Source organism: Coenobita brevimanus, chromosome 42 (genome assembly GCF_032717465.1).
Source record: "Coenobita brevimanus isolate Jiangsu-jjx chromosome 42, ASM3271746v2, whole genome shotgun sequence".
Taxonomy (NCBI): domain Eukaryota; kingdom Metazoa; phylum Arthropoda; class Malacostraca; order Decapoda; family Coenobitidae; genus Coenobita; species Coenobita brevimanus.
Genome location: NC_136995.1, coordinates 19,575,640 through 19,602,895, shown reverse-complemented (window position 1 = coordinate 19,602,895; position 27,256 = coordinate 19,575,640).

Sequence of the window (27,256 nt, the reverse complement as noted above, 5' to 3'; positions counted from 1 at the left end):
TACTCAGTCCAGACATTTAAGGTGAGTGACCAGTTGCTCACCTCTGAGAGCATTACGTGAATAATAAACCCCAGCCATGCTTGTAAAGCTGGCACTAGTTACCCACATCCAGCTGGAGCTCCGCAACACACCTGGCCATCAAGCGGCTAAAACGTACATGCAGGTAACGGGGCTAATAGACTACATCAATTTACAGTACAAAGGCCCACCTCTGATATTCCTGCGTACATCACAGAACTGAACATTTAAGTACACTGATGAAAATAAAATGGAAAAAGAAGAGAAAAAAAGTCATCTGGTAGGGAGAGACAGAATGAAAGACAAATACATCTGTTATGATAGGAATAAAAATACAGATCAATCACCACATGAATGTTTAAGTTCGATGTGTGCTGTACGAAACATCGTTATTTAAGATTAAATAATATATACGAGTACACCCCATCTCTTGGTGGCTTTTCTTCTAAGCCTTGTATATAAAGGAGAAGGCAAAATATAATAGCTACTAAAACTGATATCAAATATTGAGACAATCTCCTAAAGACTTTTCTGCAAAGCCTTGTCTACGAAACAAAAGGTAAATATCGCTCTTAAAACCGATGTCAAATGTATACCGAGCATAAGCAAATGGAGAGAGAACGGGGAAGGGGCGTAGCTTGTGGCGACGCGTTGTAACTCACAGCCAACAGCAGAAAATTGTGGCTGGGTTTAAATGGCATAAAGATTTATTTCATGGTTGCATTTGATATATATATATATATATATATATATATATATATATATATATATATATATATATATATATATATATATATATTCTGTAAAAATAAAACCAATAAATTACAATTTGTAAGCATGGTAGAAACACTTCATGACAAAGTATGAGTTAGATAAGTCAGAAAGAGTCAGTAATTTAATCTCTGCCAAAACTAAGAACTGTGTTAAGTTTTAGGGCGATCTGACTGAACTTGTGTCGTAATAAGTCATGTGTTGGATAATCAGGTGGATAGGAAAACTACACAACACATCACAATACAACACAATAAAACAACACAACAGAACACTACACAATACAACATAACAAACATGGCACAATACAACACAACACAGTACAACTCAACACAGTACAACACAACTCAACATAGTATAACACAGCACAACACAACACAGCACAAAATACAACACAGCACAATGCAACACAACACAACGCCGCTCCGACAATAGCCTACACTAACATTTACTGCTTTGACTGACTGACTAATTTAATGGGACAAAACAAACACTTTAGTTATCCCTTTTTTATGGCGTAATATTTATATGTTTATTAAATATGAGTAAACAAACTAATAAACCTAATCCAGTGACAGTATAACCGGAACTACATGAATGTCATTTATTCTCTTTCTCTCTCTCTCTCTAGGATATCAAAGGCCTGAATGACCAGTTCATGGAGGTGTGGCCTATTCTTGCAGGATAATGATGGTTCTTATCTTATTCCTTTCGTGTTCTTGTTTTTGAATTCCATCCACATCAACAATAATAGTGAGAATGAGAACAGGATGATGATGATGATGATGATGATGATGATGATGAAGATGAAATAAAGATGCTGATGATGGTACTGACGCACCATAACCTTCAGCACAACCCAAACCAGGTACAATCAGTGAGCCAGTACCAATAAACGTGTCAGGTCTCGTTGGTGCCAGGTCTTGTCAGACTGACACAAAAACTGGCCTGGATCCCCGAGATGTGTGATGGAGGGAGTGTGTGTTAAACCAGTGTTATCCACGGTTTGAGATTAATTTAACTTACTGACTACGATGACATTTTTATTTACTTGTTAACTACAAGCAGAGTATTTTATAATCTTAGGATACACCTTTTATACTGAACTGCTTTGCAAGTCTCCACAAACCTCTTCAAAACGATGATGTCTTCAATTTAATTTTGTTCACTCCAGACTAGTGCTGGAGAGGAACACTTCCATGTGGTGGCATCGATATATGTGGCTACATCCCCTGGTTATACAAACATCCCTCGAAGGAACTGGTGAATGAAGAGGACAAAGCAGACAGAACGGGAAAACGGGAAAGGAGTGACAAGATATGAAAAGAAACAAATAAATTATACAAACAAAATAAATATAAATATCTATCTATCTATCTATCCATCCACCTACCTATCTATACATCTATATCTATATCAATCTATACATCAGTCTATCTATCTATCTATCTATCTATCTATATATATATATATATAAACTATATATATATATATATATATATATATATATATATATATATATATATATATATATATATATTGGCAGACGTCTTAATCCCGTAAGGGGTGGCCACAAACAAATCGACTCCATGTCGCCATGTCCCCCGCCATTTCACTGCCCCGCTCCCAGCTTACATCCCCCTCTCTCATATACCTCTCCACTCCATCCCTCCATCTCATCATCGGCCTCTCCCTCCCTTTCCCCCCATCCACCTCACTCACATACACTCTCCTCGTCAGTCTCTCATTCCCCATCCTCTCAACATGGCCAAACCACCTCAGTGTGTTTCTCCTAACGCTTCCGATCACTTCCACATCCACACCACAACGCTCCTTCATTTCTTCCTCATATATATATATATCTATATATATCTATATATATATATGTATATATATATATATATCTATATATATATATGTATATATCTATCTATCTATCTATCTATCTATATATATATATATATATATATATATATATATATATATATATATATATATACTGTACATCCCATTGGATCCCAGGGTGCTGGGGGAGGTATTGCGCTGGGAGGGTGGTACTAAGCGTACCGCCCTCCGCCTATCAGCTCATAGTCGCGAAGCTCATAGGTCCCTACCCGGGGGTTCCCTACTTTATAAAGACTTGAAAAATCCCAGTTCTCTCCAATACCCGGACACTGGGCTCCAATGGAGATATATATATATATATATATATATATATATATATATATATATATATATATATATATATATATATATATATATATATATATATATACAGTATATATATATATATATATATATATATATATATATATATATATATATATATATATATATATATATATATATACAATATGAGACGATGACAAATACGTGGTGTAACTCGCAGGAACATAAAGTTAAGCGTTCACCAAACTTTCGTCTGTATTTGTGTCACCATGAAGAGGTCTTGGAATTCAGAGGAAAGCTTGGTGGTAATTTCTTAAATTTATTTTCCTGCGAGTTACACACACACACACACACACACACACACACACACACACACACACACACACACACACACACACATACATACATACACACACACATTATCTATCTATCTATATATACAGAGAGAGAGAGAGAGAGACCACTATGCCACAGAAAGGTAACAGTGGTGAGACAGAGGCAACGGGACAGGCAGTTATCAGTGGTGGTGTCACGCCACCAAGATTAATATCACACACGGGAATGTAATCCATAGTGCCTGGGGGGGGGGGGGGAGTGACAGAAGTGACATTGGGAAAAGATGAAAGATGGCAGAGGAAGGGGCGAAAAGATTACGAAAGGTGGCAGGGAACGGGGAGAGTACTACATTGTTCTAGAACGTAAAAGAATAGGAAAAAGATGATGATGTAGAAACAGTGGCTGTATCCAATATAATTTCAGAGGGAAGCCAGGACTGCGTTTCAACAGCTGGAGCGCCACGGAACGTGACGGTGCTTTCGAGAGCGAAAGTGTGGGGGGTGAAAGGGAGGTTGTCGCGGCCTCCGTCGCGGTTGGAACTACAGTATTTGGTGAGGCGGGTCTCTGGCGACATCTGACAGCTGTAAATGGTTTAGATCACAGCTGTATAAAGGATAACAGAACTCTAAATACCAGGGAATTTCCTGTGTAATTTGGGAGAGTGAACGGATTTTGAATACTAACACGTCATACACGAAAAAAAATTGTCACAGTACCACCTTCATTTCAATTAGGTAATAAAATTTCGTTAAATGAAAATAAAGGCTATGCGGATCTAAATAGTACATACTGAGGGTTTGTTTTCAGTCATTCCCGCGAAAATCATACTTCCATGAAGCACTTCCTCACCTCCGCACAATCATCATATCTTCCAAAGTCATCTTGTTCCACACAGCCTTGCACTACAGGGTCCATTTCGTCTTCTAATCAGGGGAAATCACAGGAGGAAGTAATTGTGACGAAGGCAGGATTTGTTATGGTTCTTCCATACGGCTTACATAGTGGTTAAACATTTCCAAATTATGTGGGAAATATACATTTACAATTATATTCTGCAGACAGATATTCATGTAACTTGTTAATATGATTGTCAGAAATGCTCAAATATACATAACTACTATGCTAATATTCCAATTATTGTATGTAAAAGAAGGATATCTAGACTAAAAGCGAATTCCCGCACCAAGTATTTGGTGGTTTCACTGGTACCCCCACTACCCCAGGACCGCTCTGTGGCGCTAAGGCCTGTTGAAACGCAGCCCAGACGGCTGCATCGCGGGGCGCCCCGTCACCATGAAATGTCCCTCAGCCAGATTTGCCAGAAGCGCCCGGCACAGACCCTCTGTGTCACGAAAACCCGAATTGGGCAACATGCGTGCAACAGAGCGCGCATCATGACTCCTAGTGTGGACGGGACTGTAGAGTGAAAGAAAAGCAAGACAATATACGATAGGTACACAAGAGGAGAGAAATGTTGGCAAAAACTCAATGAAGGGAAAACTGATAGTGGAAATGGATGAATAAGAGGAGGAAGGGAAGGACTGTGGTGGAAATGGAACACTGTAAAAAAAAAAATAATAATAATAATAATAAATAATAATAATAATAATAATAATAATAAATAATAATAATAATAATAATAATAATAAATAATAATAATAATAATAATAATAAATAACCAGAACACAGTAAAATTGTCCAAGGACAATTTTGATAAAGAAAAATTTCCCACAGCGACAGCCTAATAGAAGTCGAGCTACAGAGGGGCATTGAGGTCAAGGGCGCTGATCTTGTGCATGTCACCTTATGTCATCATAGTCTACAAGTCCACCAAGTTTGGTGGCTCTAGTTTTAATCCGTCAATGAAAATTAGGAGACATTCGGAGCATCAGGAAATGTCCTAATGCAGTGGTTCTCAACTCGTTTCAGGCCGCGGACCACCAGCCCATCTAAAAAAAATATTGTGGACCATTTAATTTTTGAGTAATCATAAATAAAGCATAGACAACAAACACTGTGGTTTGAAAAATATTTCCTAAATAGGAAAAATACAATAAAATGAATGGCCAATTATTTATTTTGATAAAATTTTTTGTACTGCATTTTCAATAAACTTAAAAATATATGCACCAATCTCCTGCTTAATATCGAATATAGTGAACGTCCTGTGGACCACCCAGAAAGTCACCATAGACCACCAGTTGAGAAACACTGTCCTAATGTTTGACGTCACGTAGGCTAATCTCAGGGAATAATCAACCTACTGGAACCATATCTCTTCGACCTGCGTCCGCCTTAAGCGTATTTTGTACTAAAATTTCAGTTTCCTACCTTAAGCAGTTCTTTAGACAGCGTGGCTGATTCACTTTTCCATGTTCCGGATAGCATCCTGAGATCCGGTTGAAGGACTGCCACAATATTTAACCAAAAGTAGCGGACAGCTGCCCGACTAAGTTGACCAAGTTTGAAGACTCTAGGCCAACTAACCTCTGAAATATAGCAATTTTAAATAAGTAGTAGTAATAGTAGTAGCAATAATAATAATAGTAATAATTATAATAATAATAATAATAATAATATTGACAAAAATTAAAAAACTTCCCACAGGGATGTGGGAAGGTTTAATATTCATCCTTCAAACTTTTCTGTGCAAAGTTCGTAGAAAGATTAAGAAACTCACTCCCACTTTGTTACTTCAGCATTATTTTCCATCATTAACTCGACAGAAATAAAAAGTTAAATTACTGTTTGTGTGGTGGTGTCTGCTTCCAGTGTCCTCGTGCCAAAAGCAGCAGAAAAACGGCAAACGGAGGTAAATTTAGTTTGCAGTTGTCTACCACTGGAGTTTACTCTTTTCTGTTGTCAGTTTTACTTTTTTCAGTAAAGAAAGGTAAGGATAATAATGTATGTGAAAGGAAGCATTGAAACCTGAGGCTACTAAACAGATACCGGTAAGTAATGTATGGGAGTACTGTCATAACGTACCCCCCCCCCTCTCTCTCTCTCTCTCTCTCTCTCTCACACACACACACACACACACACACACACACACACACACACAAGGCAGCCGGTTCGCAACACAATATATCCGGGTGGCGTTAGAGCTGGACTCCCACCCCCTATCCTCCTCCTCCCCTACCCCAACCCTCATGCCCCCCCCCCTCCTCGACATTTAATTAACAAGCCGGAAATAAATCATCGTTCTGTATTTTCGGGGTGTAATTGGGAGGTGTTGGTGACGTCGAGGCCTCACAGTAAACGGGCATTTTGTTCTTTCTTTCCCCACTCTTTTTCTCACGTATCCAGCGCATACAAGGTGGCCCACATACAACACTTCAGTTCCACAGGTGATTTATCGTGTGTTGTGGGGACGGCTCAGTCAGTGCTATCGGTACTTACGAAGCATCATTCAAATAATTCCTACTCCACTTCCACAACCACGCCCACACCAGCCGACTGAGACGTCCCCACAACACTGCCACGTGAGTTTGTAGTGGAGTGCTATTTCATGGATAATCCAGTGTAAGTAGGTACGTTTCTATTATGTACTGGCGGGCCGTATGGAAGAGCACTGAAGAATAATTTTGGTGCTGCTCAGCCATTTACTATTAGTCAAATCTAACCTTGCATAAGCCAGTCATAACTTGGCCCCCAATATTTTTCTAGAGTTATACCACAGCATAAGACTGGCATCTTTCCATCATAAATGCTGAGCTATGACGAAAGATTAGCACTAGAGTATTGTGCATGTCACGAAAAAATGCTCTGTAAAGGATGCAGAGCCGAAGTATATATATATATATATATATATATATATATATATATATATATATATATATATAGATATATATAATTTTTTTCGTTCCGCCACTGAATTACGGGAAATGGTATGCTAAAGGACAAAAATCTCTACCAAGTTAAGGTAAATGAACTAGAGCCATTCCTAACCAAGGTAAATCCCTCTCACATCAAATCACCGAAATAACACACCACAAAACGAATCAGGAGTTGAAATACTGCCACAATTACTGAGAAGACAGGCATCAATCCCGCCATAATGAACCATGAGTACTGGCACCAATCCCGCCATAATGAACCATGAGTACTGGCACCAATCCCGCCATAATGAACCATGAGTACTGGCACCAATCCAGCCATAATGAACCATGAGTACTGGCACCAATCCCGCCATAATGAACCATGAGTACCGGCACCAATCCCGCCATAATGAACCATGAGTACTGGCACCAATCCCGCCATAATGAACCATGAGTACTGGCATAAATCCACCCTAATGAACCATGAGGTTAGTACACTGGCCACCGAGCCACAGCAGCTCCTTGTACACGTAGGACTGAGAGAACGGTAAAGCTTTACGTTTGACTCTGACAGAAAGAGGATGACGTTGTGTGGGCAGATGGAGGTTGCGTGCCCACTGTGATACGAGAGGCATGTAGACAGATCATTCATATACTTTATGTATAACAGGAACAGTAATGAGACAGTGAGGCAACACTACAACAAAACAACTTTATAAAAGTAAATGACGGGAAGAAAATTGCAAAAACGAATCCCTTTGAGCTCACCTGTTATATATATATATATATATATATATATATATATATATACGAATCGAGCTGGTGACCCAAATCCTTCTCTTTCTTCCTCTTGCAAGACTCACTTCCTACCTGTCGTTCCTCATTTCGCTTCTTCATTTCCACTATTCGTCTCCCGCTTTGCCTTCATCAGCATTCCCTCCCTCCCTTTCATTCTTTTGTTCTCTGGACATTTACCTTTTCCTCCCTCCCTTCCTTCCCTTTCATTCTTTCCTCTGCCCCTTCCTCGCTTCGTTAACATTCCCTTCCTTCTTTCCTTTCCATATTCAGCTTACCCTCATCATCGCCATCCTGAACTTCAACCTTCCGTACTTTCTTTCCTTCTTATCTTCCTCCGTCCCATCTTCTCTTCCTCTCTCCTTTCCTCCTTTTCTCCCTTCCTCACTAACATCCTTCTCCCTTCCTCCCTTCATTCTTCCTTCTTTCTCCTACCCTACCTCACTTCCCTCGCTGCCCCATTTCCTCTGCCCCCCACCCGCTTCTCACCAGCTATTTAGGTTGTTTGTGCTATAAAAGTACCATCGGGCATATATATGTCTGGATTCCATTTGCGCTCTCTCTCTCTCTCTCTCTCTCTCTCTCTCTCTCTCACACACACACACACACACACACACACACACACACACACACACACACACACACACAATGAACATCATTCTCACTTCCCTTAATATTTTCTTCCCTTCCCTTTCTTTCCTTCCTATCCTCAGCTTTACCCTCAATGCATTCGTCTCTTCCCCTCTTATTAACCATATTGTCAGTGTCAGTAAAACTCATCGGCTGTGTCTAATGTTCATTCACTTTACTTCGGTGATTTTTCGTCCTATTGTAGCTTAGTTCCCGTGGATCAAATGCAGACTAAGACAAACTTGCAGCTTTACATCCTTTCCATTGTACTTCTTCATGATTAGCACCATAGTATGAAAATCTTGTTATAGCTCAGCATTCAAGATGGTGGTGCTAATTTTATGCCTAGCTAAAGTGAACAGAGCATGGTTTTATTTATCAATGAGCAGTTCACCAATATTTCCCATACATACTCGTATTCTTTCCATTCCCTCACCCTTAACTTGTAATAATCGTCCATACTAAGGCCTCACACCATACTGTCTTTTATTAAGCTTTCCATATTATCTCCTTTTCCCTCCTCCTCCCACCTTTCCCCCATGGTCCTTCTTCCTCCCGTTCTTCCTCCACCCTGCCCCCCCCTTCCTCTCCCCCTCCCCGTTACAATCTGGCCTCACCGAAGTTCAAGCCATCAGACAAACACCCCGGCACACCTGCTCTCTCTCTCTCTCTCTCTCTCTCAATGTGGTGCAGCCTGCGTACCTCTCATTACTCTTGTGTTGGCCCAGCAAGGATACCTCCAATGACCACTTCTTCCTTGGTGTGTGTGTGTGTGTGTGTGTGTGTGTGTGTGTGTGTGTGTGTGTGTGTGTGTGTGTGTGTGTGTGAGGGGAGAGGGGGGGGATGAGTGCATGGAAAAGGGGTATATAAATGAAGCGAATGCTAGTGTGGGGAAGGGTGGACCATTGTGAAGAGACTCAGTAGCTACTAATTCACAGCACTATTATACAATTAACAAACTGTGGACAAAGTCAGCCTGGTCACTATTCTTCATTAAGAAGCCATCTTGGAACGAACTGCTACCACCCCTTATACAACAGCGTCCTCCGACATATTCCACACACTGTCAGTGACACCTTCCCTGTCACTGCTGGTGTGCAATGTCAGTCACCGTTCACAAACGTGTCATCTCACAAAACAACATATCACACTCCCGCGTGTGCCATTATACAACAAACTTCACACATTTTTTCACAGCAAACTCATCAAGCTTCTGTGACTTCTCTCCCATTTGGGCAAAGAAAAATATTGTGTCTTCTCTGATATTATATCGATTTCTTTGCCATGAAACTGTTTGAGTTTCGGAACTAATCTACCCTGTTCTGTTTGACTTTTCCGTCAGCCATTTCACATGACTTTCCCATTCACCAGTTTTCAGTATTTTGTCTCTCGATTCCTGGTGCAAAGGTGAATTTTGTTTCAGTGTTCTTGGTGGACGTTTGGTTAAATTTAAACCCTTATTCTTCTCTCCATTTATGTCTAATTTTTAATTCACTTCAAAATTTATATTATTTGCATAGAGTTTGTTCTGCATCCACTCAGAGAATAATAGCAGGTCAACAGACAAGATAGTAAATAAAGATCTATGCACTGGAGGTGGAGCCATGTAAGTCTGGTGGCGGTATGCTCGTCTCGCGATCTGTCCCAAGTGATGGCTTTAAAATCAAATCGTGGCCGAAATTTAAAGTGGATGCTGGTGGTATTTCCTTGCATGTGCCTGCATATGTTTACACCCTGTCAGTTCTACCCATAACATGTACAGGCTCCGACACACACCAACACAGCCATTACAACATGTCCATATTCACATGCTTCACTCTTTCTACAGGTCACTACCCCATTTGCACTTCGCCAGCATGAGGGATGGGATAATTTTAGCTATAACTCTCCCCTCGAGTAGATTCTGTTCCGCAGCGTACCCAGTATAACCTGCTACAGTTACGTTACGGCAATGGAAGCGGTATTGAGCAAAAACAACCAAAGAAGACCAAGGCCGATGATACCACGATTAATATCAAGAAATGTCCCCAGTGCGCTCTCTCTCTCTCTCTCTCTCTCTCTCTCTCTTCTAGGTGAGTGACCAAGTGTGCGTGTGCTGTTTGTTGCCCCGTCACCCTCACACTCCACTGAAGCCTCATTAAAGTTTCAGCCGTCAACAGTAAATCAACTGCTGCCAGTCATTAAGTGCAAGTGAATAAATGGACGAATGATGCCAGTGGAAATAATGAATGGTGTGGAGGAGGAAGGGGAATGTGTGTGTGTGTGTGTGTGTGTGTGTGTGTGTGTGTGTGTGTGTGTGTGTGTGTGTGTGTGTGTGTGTGTGTGTGTGTGTGTGTGTGTGTGTGTGTGTGTGTGTGTGTGTGTGTGTGTGTGTGTGTGTGTGTGTGTGTGTGTGTGTGTGTGCGTGCGTGCGTGCGTGCGTGCGTGCGTGCGTGCGTGCGTGCGTGCGTGCGTGCGTGCGTGCGTGCGTGTGTGTGTGTGTGTGTGTGTGTGTGTGTGTGTGTGTGTGTGTGTGTGTGTACACGATGTTTTGGTTGTTGTGGTCCCCGGCTCATCTAAATGTGAACCCACTGGACTGCAGGCTGGTTACTTTCTCCTGCAATCCACCATCCTACTTTCGGTGGACAAAGAGAAAGTTGAGAGACGTTTGTATAACCCGGCAGTTACGGCTATACAGGTGTCACCGCATGAAGGCATCCAACACACTGATACCATGACACCACCAGACCATTTGACTCAAGCTTACAAAGACCCACGGGACTGAAGGGGCACAAGCTGGCACCAGAACATGAAAGGAGTGAGGGTTATACAACAGTAAGAAAAATGGGACGATCCACAGCAAAAGGAACAGCTTGTCTTATCTGTCTTCAGTCTGACCGGTTAGTTGTCAGTCTGTCCCACCCCAGCCTGGCACATCTGAAAATTTGGAAGGGTTCTGCTCGATTGATTAAACCCAGTAACACGTGATTATGTTACAAACCTCGACACTCAGAGACAGAACATCTCCCATTCCAGTCGGTTGGGAAGTACGGGTGCTGGAGTAGTCATGTACGTAAAAATAAAATAAGCATTAAGCAAAATAATCCCTTCACTGCCAGATGTCTCCCCCACGCTAAAAACAAATCGACGGGTGATAGCCAGAATAACACAGAAAGACGTTAAAGGACCTGTTGGAAGGAGGTCGGCTTGGTGGTGTGGTGGAGAAACGGCCTTCGTGTGAAAAAGAGTAAACACCAGAGAAAAGAAAGAGTATAGGCAAGAAAGCAGGAAACAGAAGAAACAGTGGAGGTATGGTGGAGCAGGGTTGCGAGTGAGAAAGTGTAAACAAGAAAGCGATGAGAGAACAGTCTGGGAAGCAGAGTAACTCAATAACCCGTGGGGATGAGATGGAGGAAAGGGTTGAGTGAGAGGAAACGTAAACAGTAGAGAGAAGAAAAAGTAAAGTCGGAGAAGCAAAGAAACTCAAGCAATAGTGGAGATGAGGTGAAGAAAGCTGAGTGTGAAGAAGAACAGAGTGAAGAAAGAGTAAAAGCAGGGAGGCACTAACAAGCAAATCGGTGAGAAGGGCAGGGGAGAGGGGGGAGGTATACCAGGGAAGGGAAGGTTGGCTGAGCACTGGTGGAGAAGGGCAGCTAAGAGGGGGGGGGGGGGTTAATGCAAGGGAGGGGAAGGCTGACAGGAAAAGAGGTGGGGATGAGGCCGGTAAGTGTGTGTGTGGGGGAGGGAAGGCAAGGAGGAGGAGACATTCAAGGAAGGCGAAGGTTGGTAGGGAGGAGGGTGGAGAGACGAGCAGGTAAGAATGGAAGGAAGGCCAAGTGGAGGAAACATGCAAGGAAGGGGAAGGATGGCAGGGAAAGGGGTGGGGAGTGGTGCAGGTGAGTGTGGGGGGGTGGGAGGAGAAAGACAAGGGGGAGGAGACAGGCAAGGAAGGGGAAGGTTGGCAGGGAAGGGGGTGAGGGGAAGGGCAGGTGCATGACACTTCAACACGCTACCACGCCCTCACACACGCACGCACTTACACGCCATCACACACATGTACACCTCTGTAATGATGTACACACGAAAAACACACACATCCACATATACAATGATACTGTTTACTGACGCCGCTTCGTTTGGTGTTACAAATACACACATTCCTATTTAATACCTAACAAAACACACTCAGTACACACAAAATCAACCATCCATTAACACACACACACACACACACACACACACACACACCGGCGGGCTCAGAATTTTTGAAGTAACTGGTGCACGATCCCATCAGCATTATCTAGACAGCATTAATTCTCTCTCTCTCTCTCTCTTCTTCTTCTTCTTCTTCCCGTGAACTACGTGTGTATACTCCTTTACGTGAGAACTCCTCATTCGGCTTTGCAACTTATATGAAGTTAATGATGAACATAAATGAGTGCACGCTGAAATAGCTTAAATAAAAAAAATATATAACTATGCACGAATGTGTGTGTGTGTGTGTGTGTGTGTGTGTGTGTGTGTGTGTGTGTGTGTGTGTGTGTGTGTGTGTGTGTGTGTGTGTGTGTGTGTGTGTGTGTGTGTGTGTGTGTGTATTTATTCACAGTACCTTAGCGAGAGGCACCCTCCTTCTCCTCTTTACTTACAGATATCCTCTCCTCATCCTTCTGATTTACACACATTCTTTCATCTTTTATCACCTCTTTTCCTATCCATTACGCTCTCCCTTCCAACTATCTACCTCCTTCCTCCTCTTAAGCCAGAAGTCAATTTATTAACTTCCCGTCCAGTTACATCTCAACAATCTCTCTTCTCAAATATCCCTGTTGGCTCTCTCATCCAATTATATCCTCTCTTCTCTTCTGTTCTCGATAATATTAATCTGATGCTGATTTTCACTAAGGTAAGTGTGGTCATATCTCACGCTCTATATTATGCATTACACTTTCCACAACTCCCTCTCTCTACTCCCATTCATTGCATAACCTACCACCACTCTCTTCCCCCAATTCCCCATGACTATCTTCATCTCACAAACTCCCTATCCCATCATCACCTATTGCCCCAACTTCCCATCCACACACTCCCTATTTTAACACCACCGTTCTCCCACTCCCTATAATTGTCCCCATCCCCACACACTCCCTATCCTACGATCACCCTCTTCCCCCCATTCCTAATCACCGCCTTCACCCACACACACATTCCTCTCCACCTTTCCATATCCCCAAGATGTACAATGGTGCATTACCGCTCCCCATAACCAGGACGTACTAGTTCTAGTGGATGGTATAAGTTTCTATACGAAATTACTAATGTTTTACGACACACAGTTTTTTGTATGGGTGATAAGGTGTTAGTAATGCTTAGAGGAAATGAGCTGGGGAGTCTAGGAGGAAAGGACGAGGAGGAAGATTGTATGCATGCCTCTTTCTTCCTCCCTCACACAGATGCATAGACACCCTCCGTATATCACTGGGAGAAACATACTGTATCAATGAAGATGGTAAAGAGAAGCGGAAATAATTTAAGATAAATTTTTTAAAATTGAGTAGATATCAAGAGTCACAAAAAAGGGACACATAAATGGAGGTGAAAGCCTAGGTGGGGGAGACGATAGGGTGGGATAGCAGGAGGGAGAGAGGAATATTTAAGGTTAATTACATACCTGTCAGTGCAGAGGAAGTTGTGACAGGTGGGTGGGGTGGTTACAGAGGGATTATAGAGCATGTGGGACTTGAAATGGGTTCTCAGTAGTGTCCTCCATCCTCCTCCCCATGACCACCACCATCACCATCATTCACTATCATCATTCACCATCACCATCATTCAACATCATTCACCATCATCATCACCATCATTCACCACCACCATCATCATCATCATTGTACTCCTACCCTATTTCACACTGCTACTGTGATTAACGGGATTAACAAAATGAAAAAAAGGCGATACAAAATACAAGAAACAGACTAAACTTAAACGCAAAAGAAAGACTGATTCTCTAAGAAACTGAGAAGAAAGACTGCAGAAAATACCAAAAGCTGAAGAAAGCAATTTATAATGGAAGAAAGCTAACATAAGGAACGAAAAAAAGAAAAAAAAAGGGTACGTGGTGAGGGCAGGAGGAGAGAACCCCGTTAGAGAACCAAATATGGACCACAATGTACTGAACAGGTCTTGGTCCACGGGGGGTCCTAGGGGGTGAGAGGCAACAGGGAGGGAGGTGGAGAGAATGGAGATGGAACGAAAGGGAAGGAGATGGATAGACAGACAGATATATATTCAGATAGATGTAGATATATATATATAGGGATACACGATGACTACATACACAGAGACAGAAACAGGTAGACAGACAGACAGCTGGCGATACGGATGTATAGACAGAAAAGATAACGAACAAACAGACACACAGACAGATAGACTGACATGCAGACAGACAAAATAAACACACAGATAGACAGAGATAACTATGTACATACACAGATAGACAGACACACAGACAGATGGACGGATGGGTGGATGGACTGTTCGACAAACAGATAGGTGTGTGTGTGTGTGTGTGTGTGTGTGTGTGTGTGTGTGTGTGTGTGTGTGTGTGTGTGTGTGTGTGTGTGTGTGTGTGTGTGTGTGTGTGTGAGAGAGAGAGAGAGAGAGAGAGAGAGAGAGAGAGGGTAGCAGGGAGCAAAGAATAAAATGGAAAGAAGGATGGGGAGGAGAAACAAGTAAAAAAAAGAAAAAGGGGAACACAAGAAGGAAGAAAGGGAAAAAAAATGGGAAAGTAGAGAAGAAAACGGCAGAATGAAAACGAAGAGAGAGAGAGAGAGAGAGAGAGGTATGGGAAGGAAAAGGGAAGAGAATGTTCGTGCGACTTACCTCTCACAGGCTATTCCCCCCCCCCTCTCTCTCTCTCTGCCTTACAAGCCAGGAGGCGTGCCCAATGATGCTGTGTGTGAGTGATGGTGCTATCGGGCAGGAAGGCAAGGAAAACGAGAAAGGGAGGTAGGGAGGAAGAGAGAAAAGATACTCAGAGGGAAAAAGGGTGGTAAGGAGGGAGAGAAAGGGAGTGAAGAGATAATGGAAGAGAGAGAAAAGGAGTGAAAAGATAGTAAGAGTGAGAGTGAAAACATAGTAGGAGAGAGAGGGAGGGAGGGATATAGGGAAGGCGAGAAAAAAGTATGGAGCGAGAGACAAAAAGAGAGGAAGTAAAAGGAAAGTATGAGGTAGAGATGTTGGTAAAGAGGGAGAGAGAGGGAGTGATAATATAGTAAGAGACAGTATCAGAGAGAGAGAGAGAGAGAGAGAGAGAGAGAGAAATGGAGTGATCAGAGTGTAGGAGGGAGACAGAGGGAGTAAAAAGTAGTATGAAGGAGAGAGAATGGTCAGGATGGAGAGAGAGGGGGGGATGAAAAAAAAAAAAAAAAAGTAGAGGGAGAGAGAAGAATAGCGAAAGAGGAAGAAATGGACACAAGGAAACGAGACAAGGAGGGAAGACCCAGTGGATGGATAGATGGATGGATGGATGGATGGACAGGTAGTTACATGGATGAAATGATCGGCCTCTGAGTCGCTGGAGCCTAAGTTCTGTATAAGGGATGGAAGTAAGAATGAAGAGTGCTGAGATATTTCTGTTACGCCAGACGATTTGTTCTTCAGCTTATAGAGTGAAGCAGTGAAGAAGAGAAAGTTAAATGAGGTGATGGCAGCGACGAGAGGGGAAGGGGGCGTGAGACTTAAATGGTGCGTGAAATCGGAACCTTCTCCCGCCCCCAGGAAATTATGATGGAGGAGGAGGAGGAGGAGCTGACAGGTAACACAATACAAGATCACGAAAAACACAGTGTCTCTCAATCTCCAAACAACCAAACACAGCTGGCTAATTCCCTCACCAACAGCCATTACCACAGCGCTCCCCTTCCCCTCCCCCCCCCCAAAAAAAAAGTACACGTGAGCCTAATATACATACTAATGGAGCGTTGAAATGACGGGGGTGATGAGGGTGACAATGTGGTTATCGCAAAATATAGAGGCAAGTTTTGTAGTGCTTTTGTGTGCTTCGTTCTTCTCTCTCTCTCTCTCTCTCTCTCTCTCTCTCTCTCACACACACACACACACACACACACACACACACACACACACACACACACACACACACACACAGTTTTATTAATATATCACCTCGCGCCACACTCCTCCACCACCTCGCGCCACACTCTTCCACATCACACGTTATTTTTTTCTCTCACATATAAATGTTTCATATCTATCTCTGCGTTGTTACTGACGAATTTTGATAATGTATTCAAGTTAATATTTATATATATATATTTTTTCAACTGAGACTATCCTAGCAGTGAAAAGATTGTTAACTCTTTAATTAACAATGTCGCTGATACTGATGGACGTAAGTATATTCAATCAGGGTAAAACCATAGTAATTTTATACCAGTGAGTGTTTACCCTACGAGTCAATTGGTGATAACATCCACATCAGCTGATTACGTCAACAACACATCACCTCTCTCTCTCTCTCTCTCTCTCTCTCTCTCCTACATCCTTTATCATTCTTTCACTCTATTTTTGTCCGGTACGGCTTCATTTCTTTACCTCATCTATTTTTTTTTTTTTCTCCTCTCCCTCCCACCTTCTGCATTTTATTTTTTCGGATTTATTTTTTTTTTGCTTCTAATCACTCCTTTCCCTTCTACCCTTTCTAACTTTATTTCTCCTCCACCTCCCAATCCTCTTTTTAAAATCATGTCTGGCTTGCACGGATATCTCTCTCTCTCTCTCTCTCTCTCTCTCTCTCTCTCTCTCTCATTTCTACCGTTCATCACCTCTCCCTCTCTTCCCGCTTCGCTTGTCTGTTGCATAACCCGGGTATAATGTGTTCCGTCATCCCCTGCACCGCCACCCTTCTCTCATAACTCACCGCTTATGCCCCTACAGGCTACTATAAACAGTGTTGTGGCACAGGGGGGTTAGGAGGGTAGGACAGACATAAGGCACACACTGAACAAATGATAATAGAAGTAGACGGTGGCAGGTTTGGTGTAGGATAGTTATTGTGATCAAGGTTGCTTCTGTGTATTATGTATGTAGATATGTATGTAGTCTATGTATGTATGTATGTATGTATGTATGTATGCTAGCAATATAATTCATAAATGTCTGACCCAACTCAGATAAAAATTGCCACATATATTTTATGTGGGTCTAGGAATAAGTGATTGGATTTTGGCGCACATCGATGAAAGGTCAAGGTCATGTGTCAGAGTCATAATTCAGGCCGCAGTGTATCTCACGAATACTTGAGCCTGTTTCAATCAAAGCTGACGTACATATAATGAGCCTGGGGAGAGTTGGGACCCATTACCCCTCCCTTCCTCATTCCCCCTCTCCTCCCCTCCTGTCCTACCTCATTCTCTCTGAATTTGCCAGCGACACTAAAACAGGTATCTGAGCAGACACAGCACTGCAGAGGCAGGCAATTCAGAGATCTTGATCAACTGCGTAACTGGAGCCAAACACGGGAAATGGATTTCAGTATTAATAAATACAAAGTGCTACCCACCGGCAGTAAAAACATAAGGGCCAGTTACAATATGGTAGGGTAAACCATGAAAACGACTCTGGAGTTATAATAACAAATAATTTGAAACCAACCAATGTACAGAAGCTGTTTACAAAGCCAATAAATTCACTGGATTCACAGGCAGAGCATCTGAATATAAATCCGAAAATACTGTCCTCATCTCCTCATCCCCTCTCCCCTCCCCTCCTCCCCTTCCTCATTCCCTCACCCCTCCCCTCCTCCCCTTCCTCATTCCCTCACCCCTCCCTTCCTCCCGTTCTCATTCTCTCTCCCTTCCCTTCCTCATTTCCTCACCCCTCCTCTCCTCCTGTTATCATTCTCTCTCTTCCCTCCCCTCCTCCCCTTCCTCATTCCCTTTCCCTTCTCCTCCTCCCCTTCCTCATTCCCTCTCCCTTCCCCTCCTCCCCTTCCTCTCTTCCGGCACACTGGCTGTATTCTTGACAAACACACCAATATCAGGAAGTTTCGACCCTCTGCGAACTCGGCACATTTCACCCTCAGCATTATCAAGCTTGCGTCCAACTTGCCAAATTCTCCCCAGATCTTGCCCAATCCAACTGGAGCGAAGTCCGATAAACCCCAACTCAATCAAACTTGATCCGACTAATTTGCATGGTTCCGGACCGTAATGGTGTGCCAGCGAACCCTCCAACAACATCCCAAAGGACCGAAATCAAACTCTTCACACCAAATACAAAATTATCACCGAAGTTGCTCTCAAAAGTTTCCGGAATGTCGCTATTTTACGCAGAAGCTCCAGAACATCGTAAGAAAAAGCAAAACATTTATATAATTGCTCAAATCGTAGGCTCTGTATTGGTAATGGCTAAATATCAACACCTCTAACGCCATATCGCTAGTCATCAAACTCTGTCACAGGAATGACGTGAGTACATCCAGATACTGCGTCAAAAGAGCTACCCTGGCAACTATGAATGCTGTATTATATTCAGTCGTGTCCATAAGTAATAATACGCAGGTGTTCGTGTTGTGTTCCTCCATGTTGAGTTCTGTTGGAATGTGAAGCTTTTCCTGTTACACCTTAATGTACGAATGATAAATGAACCAGGTATTATGCGCAATAATTACATATCCAACAGACAGTGGACGATAAAGTAGACAACGCAACCGCATATGTGTCCTAACTAATGAACGCGACTGTACAGAGAAATAATTATCGACCCCAAGTTTGACGAATGCACGGTGAAAAATTCGAACCATCTGAAAAATGCACACGTAGAGACAGGGTTTTTCTTGTATTTCGCTACCGGTAGCTGTAAATTATCTTCAGACGGAAATGGAAAGATAGTTGTTTCTCTGACTGTACAACATTAACCCCTTCAGGCTGATGATGCTTATTCTATTTTATTTCTGCTACCTCCGAACAACTTTCTTCAGCTTAGAAGTAACTTGTGAATGAAAGTGTTCAGAGAATTGGTTTGGCCATGTGGAGTAGATGAAGAAGAAGACACTGAGAAGGATTGTGTACGTGCGTGTGGTAGAGGGGGAAAAGGAGGAAGAAGGGCGGGTCAAGAATGAGATGGAGGAATGTGGTGGAGGAATATATGAGAAAGGGGTGTGTGAGCTGGAGGTGGGGCAGCCAAATGACAGTAGACAGGGCGACGAAGAGGCGACTTGTTTGTGGCCACCCGTTACGAGATTAAGGCGGCTAGCAAAACATGCAGACGGCTTAAAGAAATGCAGAGACAGACAGAAACTTCGAACTGGAGATATTAAATATAGTTGTCTAACCTTTTCACTACAAGACCTGAAAAACTGCTGTGTAGTGCTGGCCAAATTATATCGAAAAACACTTAATTGGACTGAATAATTTTAAATCAATACACTTGTAAGTCGAACAATTATGAAATTCTTACACAATATTCAGAGAAGTGTAATGGAAGTGTAAAGAAGCAAAGCAACTGGGGTAAACCACCAAATGATCAATGGGGCCTGGCTGTGTATGTTGCTGTGGCCCCAGACTCATCTCAACGTGAACTCGGTGGATTGCAGTCTGAGGCTGTCCTCCTCCTGAAGTCCACCATCATCCTTTCTGAGGACAGAGATGGAGTTGAAGGAAGTTCGTGTAACCAGCCAGAAGAGCCACCTGGTTATATCGATGTCACCACGGGAAGGCGTCCCTCTGCCGCACCATTACACAAGGAGTTCCATAAATAGCGCTGACTAGAAACTGACACGGCGGTATCTTGTGTGTTAAGGGGACGGCTCAATCTGCTGGCGTGGGTGTGACAATGGGAGTAGGAAATGAATAAATCATGCCGGATAAACACTGATATAACTGAACCGTTCCTACAACACGTAAGAAATCGTCTGGTGAGGTAGATGACGAGTGCTATATATGGACCACCCTGTTAAATACGACAGCTGAGAAACTGAATATAAGGAAGTGACCAAAACAATCGTAGACGGGATGACACTAACACCAGTTACCTGAGCAACACCTGGTCATAACAGTGGACAGATTTCCCTAGTGTGTGATGTGAATTACGGCAGAGTGCGTGCCTGGCCATTGATTGTTAAACTGATGGCTGGAATAACACGGGCACTGGAAATCAATGTGGATTATCCATGTGGAGCTTCATACACGAGATTCTGGTGGCTGGGGGAGGAGAGAATGAGGGAGAGGTTGAGAGACGAAGGAGAGGTACGATGAGAGGTAAGAAAGGAGGGAGGGAGAGAGGGTGGGGGACGAAACAGAGGTAAAGCGAAAATTAAGAATGGATGAATGGAGAGAGGGTGAGACAAAAGAGAGGTAAGAAAATGTTGAGTAAGAATGGGCAGCGGGGGAGAGTCTGAGGAACGAATATGAGGTAAAAATGGATGGAGGGAGAGAGAGTGAGGGACGATGTACTGTGCTGTAGAAGATGAAGAAAAGTAAGCATGGATGAATAGAGAGGACACATGTAGATTAGTCAAAAGTGAACAAAGAAGAAGAGAATAGGAGATCGAGACAGAGACAGAGATGGGATGAGAAAGAGATGAAATACAGAAACGAGTAAACTCATCGACTCTTGATACTGATAATTTAGGCCTACAAATCGAAGGAATATTAGGAACGAGAACAAGGAAATAAGAGACTGTGAAAGAAAAGAGAAAGAACAGGAAAAAAAAAAAAGTAGAGAAAAATGAGTGGAAGAGTTAAAGCTGTCCAAGGATTGAAATGAACGCAGGAGGTGTAATGGATGTACGATTCTGAAGCATAACATGTTGAAGAGTATATGTGAACTGCAACTTAGGTCTACTATCTATAAACTGTCAATCAGTCTATCTGTGTATATGCTCAGCTATTCATCAACCTGTGTGTGTGTGTGTGTGTGTGTGTGTGTGTGTGTGTGTGTGTGTGTGTGTGTGTGTGTGTGTGTGTGTGTGTGTGTGTGTGTGTGTGTGTGCAGCCAGAGGGAATGAGTTACTTTTCTACACGTTCCAGTTAGCCTACTGGTAGGGAAAAAAAAAAAAAGACAAAAAGGATAAGGAGAGGTGAAGGAACTGAATATGAAAGAGGGGGAGGGGGGGGGAGACAAAAGGAGCGGGAAATGAGAGAAGTATGAAGGAAATAAACAACTACTGTAATGAAGGATAAACCGATATGAAAAACTATGAAAATGAAAAACAGCAACAGGAAGGAAAGATATATCACGAAAAAGGGTAGAAATACAGAAACGAACAGCGTGGGATAGGAAAGATGAAAAACACAAGAGCAGAGGGTTTGTGTTGCCTGGAAAGTTGGTCCCTGGGCATCTGAAGTATTGGAGTTTGTGTTTTTCTTTCTGTATTGTTGAGGATGAGGTCCCCCCCTCTTCTTCCGCCACCTACAACCCAGCACACACACACACACACACACACACACACACACACACACACACACACACACACACACACACACACACACATACACTAAGAAGCCCGAAAGAACGCTTACCTCCGCCAAAGCAAAATAAAATTTATGATTTACTACTGTTAATTCCTCTTTCCTACCAGAACACCTTTACCGTTTCAAATAGTCAATCAAATCTACGGTCTTAGTTTGCCCTGCTACATAATTTCAGAGGGCGCATACCTGCTCTCCGCCAAAGCCAATAAAATTTCTGATTTAATCCTGCACCCTGATTGGGATCCACCACAAATTCTTATCAATTCTTTCTTGATTCACTGCCCACCCATCCACCAGATTTCAATAAAATCCAATAAAAATTTATAATACATCTTGTTCAGAAACAGACAGACAGACAGACAGACATAGGTGAATACATAACCTCCGTCCAACTTCGTTCGCGGAGGTAAAAAAAAAAAATCATGTCATAAGCCGGATTAACTTGCATATTCATATCACCCTAAAACATAGCCACACACACACACACACACACACACACACACACACACACACATACATACATACAGAGAGAGAGAGAGAGAGAGAGAGAGAGAGACAGACAGACAGACAGACAGACAGACAGACAAACAGACACACAGAGACAGAGAATCAATAACTAAATCAAGTATAGAGGTAAAACAGTAAAAAGAAAATATACAGTATATACAGCAAAGAGGCAGTGATATTTAAAGAAAAATAACTGCATGAGAAAAATGAAAGGTACAATGTTGTTAAGTACCGTATAGGCTGTATAGAAAAGGACCTTCCAAACTACAGTTTGGGTTAAAATACTGGGCAAATTCTAAGAAGGCTATCGTCATCATCATTAACCTACTACTGGAGTGAACAAAAAAGCCATCTAATTATTTACTTAAAACTAATTACAAGCAAACTAGAGTAAAATGAAGGATAGACTGGAAGAGGAAATTAATAACAGGAGTGGAATACTATTTATTGTGATAAGTGAGAGTAAAACATGGAGACTATTTACACTGTCAACACAATATACCTACACCACTACGCCATTATACTTATTTTGGTTCAGGCTGTACCTACTATTACTGCACCGCACCTTAATGTACTACACTACATTGCACTACACGACACTACACAATACAAGAATACCCTGCAGTCCATTACACTCCACTACACTATACCACACATCACCCCACTACGCTTTGCGCTATACTACACAGCACTGCACTAAACTACACTACATTACACTCCGCTACACTACAGTATGCAGCGCTACACTAAACTACGCTCTACTGCATTATATTACACTGCATTACACTACACAACACTACACAATACACTACACACTTCCCTTCTACATCTCATTCGCGCCTGTCTCCTCGTGGGAAGCGTGTATTGCTGGAGGGAGCAGTGGGTGAGGAGGGAGCACACTGTTGGCCAGGCTTTTTATTCTGCCTCCTTGATGGCCAATTAACTCTTATCATACCCGGTACTGTTAAAATTCCTTTGCCTTACTGGGCCACCTGGACTACGTTTGTGTTACCTTATTAAAACTCCAGCACAGATTTTTATACTCCTCTCTCTCTCTCTCTCTCTCTTTGACAGAAAAGTAGAGTGTGGGAAGGAAATGGGGAAGGGGTGGCTGTGGAAGACAACGTTCCAGTTTAAAAGAAACACATTTTTACGACCTGCAGACACGCAAGGTTCCAGCATGACACGGAGCTTCCAGGAGGCAGGAGTTTGGGGATTGTGGGTTACAGGGAACCTTAGGTCGTACGTTTAAACCTTATATCGCAAAGTGGAGTGCAAACCCTGATATCTGAAGGTCATAGGTCATTCATGCAACGTCTATGGTTATTACGTATGGACAGCCTGCATCGCCTATTGCTGAATGCAGTCACTAACCACACAAAAAGGCGAAATACATGCCATTACCGACACTGACCTCAAAACTCGTCGTCAAAAATTGAGAGAAGGGAGGTCTGTATCCCATTTCATAACATCAGGCTTAAGCATATGACCCTTAGAGACACATTACTGCTGCTCTTAGGTCGTATTGTCTTTGGTAAAATAGACCTCGGAACACGTCTTCTTTACCAGTTAATTTCTGCCTATGCCAATTAATATTCTCCTGTATGCTATTAATATAATCTATGTGGGGATGGAATAGATATAAACAGCAGAAAAGATAAAACTTCGAGGTAATATTCCGGAAGAAATTGCTAAGAAAATGGTGCATGAAAGCCTCTCTTTTCCGCCTTTAGGTGAAGTGATGTAGGGTACAGAAAGCCAGGAAAAGGAAAGAAAGCGACAGTGGAACCTGATTAACCGCATGCCCAGTGAAATGGGCCAGACACGCATTCATGCATCATTCACATTACCAGAAACCAGGTTGCACCTGATAGGTACACTTTTCCACATGTAGCATCATATTCATAAATCCGACAGTCAGCCGACGACTGTCAAGTTAATAAGGGATACCACACCCATGTCTTACACTCCTTTACCTCACACAAACGTTCACTTATATACACCCGTGACCCGGACACGTATATACGTGAAACGTAAATAAATCTATTAGATCACGTACACATGTCCGCGTCAGCGTGACATCACATAGAGGACCATCAATTTGTGCAAAAGAAATGATACACACACACACACACACACACACACACACACACACACACACACACACACACACACACACTCCCTCTAAGGTAAGATAAAACGTCGTAGAAAAAATAAGTTTACAGAAGTCAGTCCTAATATCAAAATTCGTCCACAAATTTAGCTCTGGACCTCCCAATACACAAAATACGTTAAAGCACACACAAATATTATGACCGTAACAACACACATACATACACATTCATTCATACATACATACACTGAGACTGGGTTTGTGTGAGTACCACTGCAATATTAATCTGAGGGACGGCATTGATGGAGCTCTGTAGGGACACGGAAATAAGACCATGACTGAGAAGAGCGGGGGTGGAGGTAGGGGAAGGAGGAGAGGTGAAGGTCTGAGGAGGGGAGAGGAAGGACAGACGGGAGGTGGGGGAGAGGAATAGAAGCAGAGGAAAGGAGGCAGGTGGAGGAAGAGAGAAGATTCTACCAGACAGAGGGTGAACGGGAACGGAGAAAAATAAGTAGGAAAAAGACAATTCTACAGGATGTTTTCTTTAACGATAAACATCCCTCACCCCTTTCCGCTCGGTTAATGTCTAACTGTTGTAAGAATGGAGGGCTGACTTATTCTGCAACCAGGGGGGCTCATCCTTCCTCATTTCTAAGATTCGTTATGGGCTGCTTCACGCAACCATGGCTTTGTATTGAAGATATGGAGCATCCCAGTTGTCAGATGAAAACAAATTAGCACAACACAACACCACAGCCTAACACCATAACATCACATCATCTCACACAACCACAAAACACCACACCACCACAACACACGACCACACCACTACAACACATCACACCTATACACCATACAACAGCACACCACTACACACCACCATAACACACCACACCACACCACAGCACACGACCACACCATTACAACACATCGCACCTCTACACCATGCAACAGCACACCACTACAACACACCACACCACAACATACCAACACACCACACCACTACAACCTTCTGCCACTGGTATCACATAACCATTACCGTGAAGCAGTGCAGATAAAGTGTGTAATAACAAGAGGCACGGTATAATACATCACCAGGGTCCTCTAGCGTAATGTATTGCCTCTAATTTGGCTATTAAGGCAGGAAATATTACTTGGTCGGGCATAACACACGAAAATATACAACGTGGTTCTTAAGCGGCGATCCACTGTGATAGACGCTCACCTGGCTGTATCTTAGGTGTTGCGGGGACGGCTCTGTCTGCTGGTGTGGGCGTGGGTAAGGCAGCGGGAGTACTACAGTAAACGAACAATGATGCAGGACAGTCACTGATAACAAAGGCTGATCCGTCCGCGCAGCATACAAGGGAGCGTCCGGCGGAGTGGAAGAGACGCTTTATATATGGACCACCTTTTATATCCGTAATAATGCTGAATCACAAGTTGTTGGTAAAATTGCAGAATATATGAAATGAAAACCAAGTACATCATGGAATACTCTCTGATATATATAACAAAATGAATATTCAATGCAACACTAAAAAAAACTATGTTTCTAATAAATCACAAGAGCAGGACATAAAGTATGCATGAAATACTGTATTAACCAAGGGAAATAAACTCTGATATAATAAACCACACTGATGAGGGTAATTTACATGTTTTAAGGTAAATTTGTGGCATAAAATTACCACCACTCAAGGTAATTACCAGACTGGCCTCGTGTATAATGTTGGGGTATAATACAGTGTTTATATGTTGATAGTCTTTGAAGTCCTGAAGTATGAGACGGTTTTTTTCGTAGCTGTATTCTTTTCACCTAGGTTTTCGTCCCCTTTACAGCTTGTTCCACGTAACACAGTGGCAGAAAAGGACAATACTAAGTCTCCACATTCTTTTCAAAGCACTTCTTCGTGACTAGCATCCAATTCTAGTGTCAATATTTTACTACAACTCGGCATTGAAGATGGAGAGATGGCAAATTTAGGTCGGTGAAGTAAAAATAGTATATACAGTATGTCCTTTACCACCCTCACTCACCTCTTCCAATCTCACACACTTCAGTCATCCACGTCATATACCCCTTACACACACACACACACACACACACACACACACACAGCTTACGATATACACAGGAACCAGCCGTTATATTTCACGAATCTTCCCTCTATCATATATTTATCATCATAATTATTCGCTACAACTAACAATATACCAGTAAATTATGCCCACTAATACGACTACATCAGTAATACGGTACTATATGGAGAGAGAGAGAGAGAGAGAGAGAGAGAGAGAGAGAGAGAGAGAGAGAGAGAGAATTTATACAACCAAACAACTGCTGACATCCAGAAAAAAATATATATATATATCTTACGCGTCCACTGCCACCTCAAGCACCAGATACCTTAATTAAAATCTTTATCCTTGACACTGTTGGCTGAGCTCTCTCTCTCTCTCTCTCTCTCTCTCTCTCTCTCTCTCCACAATGGTATTAGTCCTTCAGTACGTGAAACTCATCAAGCAGCAAGAAAGAGTAGTCAAAGAGTGCAACACCTGCACCCTAAAACTATTCTATGGGCCGAATATTCGACTTTGTCGTGTGACCTTGACCTTCCGACGCTTGT